This window comes from Mya arenaria, chromosome 3, assembly GCF_026914265.1.
Source record: "Mya arenaria isolate MELC-2E11 chromosome 3, ASM2691426v1".
NCBI lineage: Eukaryota > Metazoa > Mollusca > Bivalvia > Myida > Myidae > Mya > Mya arenaria.
In genome coordinates, this window is record NC_069124.1 from 49375942 (window position 1) to 49381263 (window position 5322).

Genomic DNA, 5322 nt, shown 5'->3' on the forward strand with positions numbered 1-5322 from the left:
ATAACCCTGGGTTTACTCATTGTCGACAAAAAAATTCGATACCAGACATTGTGTGGACTGATAAATGACTCTTGATGCTCTCAAGTGTGTATCGTTCATTGTTATTGGTAATGTTAACAAAAACAGCATGCTCTTACGCCAATGTTAGAAAAAACCGCTTCTTGTAGATAACATTAATGAGTTATCTTTTAATATTCATTGAATACTTAAGAGTCTTGCTAATAACATTTGAAATAAGCATTAATGCAGGTATTCTCGTTCTGAATACAGAGTTCATATGAAAGGCTTTGGAACCATGTGTATATACAGAGGGTATATCCTTAATACCGTAATGTATTGTCATTTTAATTCTTTTACCCTATCATAAAACATGCGAAATTGTTCTTAGATGGTAATATGAACGGTTTTCGTATATATCTATATTCGTATTCTTATGTAATAATAAATTTATTCTTTAAAACTAGACTGTACATTCTCTGCTTCTTTATAATACGCTTGACGTTTGGAAACCTCTGATGCTTTAATTTTTACAACTCCTTTGATGTTGTTATAGATGTTCAGTTTCAGCCACATACGCTTTCTGGCGAAGAAAACAAGAATCTTGCTCAAATGCAACGTTACTAGTTTGTTCACACCACGGTTCCTGGAAGGAAGAAAAAATCCAAAATAATCATACAATTTTATTGATTACATAAGTGTTGCTATGATAACATAGGATAAGACACGACTAGATATAGAAGTTTGATTACACCTAACATAAAGTGCATGTTTTCTGAAGATAATTATTGTTCTGCATAATATCTTTCTTTAAGGGTTTGAAGAGTGTTTACATTAATAAAATATTTTTTCCTTATGGGAAGTAGTATTTCTAAATTCATCAAGATTAGTATTTATAGTATTATATCCATAAAGAAATCCGCAAAGGTCAACGATTTTATTGCTCAAAATTTCAATTCGTATTTTTTCGTGCGGAAACTCTTTAAAGTCATATTGTATACATAGCAAAATCTTTTGTGCATAACATTTTGTTTGTTATCAAAAATCATCATTATTATGTCGATTTAAAGAAATTCATGGCGGATGAATAGTATTTCCACGCGCATTTCCAAACCACCGTATTTAATTCACATATAACGATTATTGCTACTCCATGTACGTTTTTTTGCCCAGGCATGTGCATCAGTTTCAGAAATCGTTCTAAAGATATATAGCAATGCACATGTACAAAGAACCTAGAACATTTTAACTCCCCTGATAACGGCCTGGATGACTATTATATTATGTCATTTGACGAAATTGTAATATAGTCAAAAATAGTTTATTGAACCATTTTGTATTGGAATTGTAGACTACCAGTATTATTTTCTCTTATAGATCCTGTATGACAATTCTTTGCGAAAAAGAGAATGCTTTATTTTAACGTAATTAACATCGTGTTTTAGTTGTTGGGCAATGGTGAAGTACATTATTTTCGGTAACGTTTCCAAAACATTTGGGCATTAGTTAATTTCATTCCTCGCGTCAGAGCTAATGCTAACGGACAACTGCCGTCTTTATATCGTATACCGTATCCTCTATTGTATAAATCATGCGAGCTCTTATTTATAATGCCAGAGATTATATGAGGTATAATCGGACATTTCTGAAAAATTGTAGTGGTATGATATCTTTATATCTTGATGGATATGGTCACGATATTGCATTTGTGTAAGGCTTTGTATGATACGGGTGCTCTCTGGAGAATTATGTTAATGTAGATAAACATCCGTATGCTTTCAGAAACAAATACAGGATAAGAGAATTTTCTTCACTCCCAGCTCCCAGATAATTGTGTTAAATACTGTTTAAATATGGAAGAAGAGTAATGTTATAATGATTGTTTAAATACTCTGAACCGAAGACATAATCAGTCGATGTAACAGTTTCAAATGAATAAGGATAGGTTTTTATTGAGAAAATAACACATTGACCAATGTTATTAACATGTGCGTCGTCATACACAAATGACTATGCATAGCTATGAGTAATTACCAATTACCAACCAATACATTCATTTAACTGCAATAAATAAATTTAACTTTATGGTAAACAAAGGGACCTCACAGACATATCATTGCAAACCAATCGTGTACACATTTACTTTAGTATAAATGGTACATGAAATATGTTTTTCTGGAGCTTCAGCGTACGGTCGACAACCATTTTATAAGACATTGTATTCTGTTGTTTTTGTTCGGAATAACTTGATCTCGCATGTTTGGTATCTTATTCAAAATCAGTTTGTACACATGTATAAAAAACATCAATTTTGACCTGATAAACAATAAACTAATTACTTAATAATGCATTTCTGGAAAATATGAATTACTGATAACAATATTACACCTATATTTAAAAGCAGAAAGCCCAAAAATAAAAAAATGAAAGGTTAATGCTAAAAGATTAATTGTGGTCAACTATTGTCTCAAAAGGTGGAAATACCGTGTTTTATGCTCATTACTTTAAAATTAAACTCGGTATCCTTCATAAAAACCATGATTGTTTTCGCCATTTATTCATCCTTTTTGGAATATTAAAACAATATTGTTAATTGTAGTAAATCTTATCTGGGAGTAAGAGTGCATCTTTAACCAGGAGGGGCATGGTATACGAGTTGACATCAATATTAAAGACCTTTTTTCAATTCCAAAGTTTATGAGGCCTTCTGCTCGCCGTTTCATTAATTGTCCTCGTCGCAATTCAAGCAAAGTTACAAGTCGTAAGAAATGCGACAAACTTTGCGACACGGCGCAATTTGCGTTTCATTAATCGCGTCGCAAATAAGAAGATGCGACTTTCCCCTCGTGCTCGTTTAAAATCACTGTGAAATTTCGTATTCATTATTTCACTCTTTAAAGCTGCACTCTAACAAGTTGAACATTTTGACAACTTTTTTATTTGTTGTCTTGGAACGAGCTAATATTTGCGAAAATCCATGAAAACCAGTTGTATAAGACTGCTGACAAAAAATTACATCGCAGATTTTTATATATAAGTTCCAAAATTAGTAACGGTTTAAGCCATAAAACATTAATTTTCGAACGGAAATATGGAAATCTACGATCTGATTTTTTGGCAACAAAAAATAAAAAGGTTGTAAAAATGGTAAATCTGTTAGAGTGCAGCTTTGAAGGGCGAAATAACGAATACGACATTTCACATTGTTTTAAAATTGTAGCCCCCTCCCAATTCAAAAACAAGCGTCAGCACACATACTTCGGACACAAATCATACGGTATCAAATACGAAATGACTTTTCGATCGCGCGCATTTGTGAATAAACTAAAATTGATTGCCATTCTGTATCCTTTAAATGCATATAATGAATAAAAAACGTTTGTTTCATTGTGTGATTGCAATATATTTCACTCAGTGTACTCCAACAGTAAATGTAAACCGCTTTTGGTGTTCACGTGGTGAATTATATTGCGATCTTACACTTAAAACTGCACTCTCACAGATTTACCGTTTTGACAACTTTGTGTTTAATTTCTTGTCTTGGAATAAACCATTTTTTGCAAACATATCAGAAGGTCAGTGATATAAGACTGCTGACAATACATCAGACCGTAGTTTATCTTGAAAATTAATTATTTAAGGCTAAAAGCGTTATTAGCGCTTAAGAGAAATGCATAAAACATCACTTGCTTATCATGAATATGACAAACCTGCGATATAATTTTTGTCATCAGTCTTAAATCACTGGTTTCCATGCAAAATTAGCTCATTCCAAGACAAAAAAATTAAAAGTTGTCAAAACGATCCATCTGTGAGAGTGCAGCCTTTTAAAAAGTGACACAATTATCAAAATCATTGCCTAAACATGTATAACAAACATAATTTTTGAGTGATACATCTTTAACTACTTACTGAATAATACATTTATGAAAAATATTAATTACTGATAATAAGACAATAACCGTGTTTAAATAGCTTAAAACCCATAAATATTAAATGATTGTTGAATTCCTAAAAATTTACTGTGATCTACTATAGTCTTACAAGGTAGAAATATACCTTTCTTCCAAATTAAACTCAGTAACCTTCATAAGAACCATTGTTTTCGATATTTTTTCATTATTTTCTGTATAGAACAACAATTGTACGAATTGTGGTAAATCGTAGTTTGGACTAAGAGTGCTTCTATAAGCAAACACTGATCCATTTTGAAAGTAAAATTATAGCCTTACATAAAGTACTTTCTAGAACTTTTTTCAGTTACTGTTCTTCCCAATCTCTTTATGTAAGTGATATAGCAACATATTTCTTATCGTAAAGTACAGTAATGTTTTTTGACGTCAGCATAATTGCATGATATGGAAAAAGTGTTCATTACAAATGTTGGTCACGATAATCACAAACGCGGCCCAGCCAGTCTGTAACTAATACACTTCTGTTGACATTTATCTCAGACATCGATTCAAATTCTTCGCCAACTTAGCAGACAATCATCTATTCTATTTAATCACAAAAAATGACTTCTCCAAATATATTCCCTTGGTGTGCATAATTTGCAGTGCATCCCCAAACATACGTTGCTAGGAATATCCACCATACTGAAATTTACATTCCAAGAAACCTTCACCAGTAAGGGAAGCGGTCAGGAATTTTGTTTGGAAGCACATTACAGATATAGAGTGCATGGATGACATGGGCAAATAAATAGTTTGCCTTTACATAAGGATTTCATGGTATTTACCATTTGGTAAATGTAATGATACGAAAAAAACTTGTATACAAGGTATAGTAATGAACATGAAATTTCGTTATAAGATGGTAGTTTGTGGTAATTTGGTATTTGGCTATATAGATGTTTATCCATTGTTTTAAATTGCCAATGGGCATCTGCTGCGTTACTTTTACAAAATAAAGTTTAAGCGGAAATAAACTGTTTGCATTTTGGACGTGATCTCCTAAGGTTCTTGTAACTCAAAAGCATTGGTATTGGGTTTTGCCTTCACCATTAAGCATTTACCTGGCATTAACAAGAAAAGATTGTTTCTTGCTTTAAGTTCTTCACATTCGGGTAATGGAGTGTGGCTTACTAGAATAACTGATATTGGAAAAACAAATATTTTTAAAGTAATTTTGCTCCTTCCATTAGTATCAAAGAAACGTTTCAATTCCTCCGAAAATGCTGTTTTCGTTATTGCTTTCGAATGAATTAAGTCTTTTCCTGTGTGGGCAATACCAAGTTTCTATCATAACTGAGATCAATCTTATATCGCCATCAATATTAATTGTGTTATCAGTTGTAATTTTGTTTAGTAAATTACGTCTTTC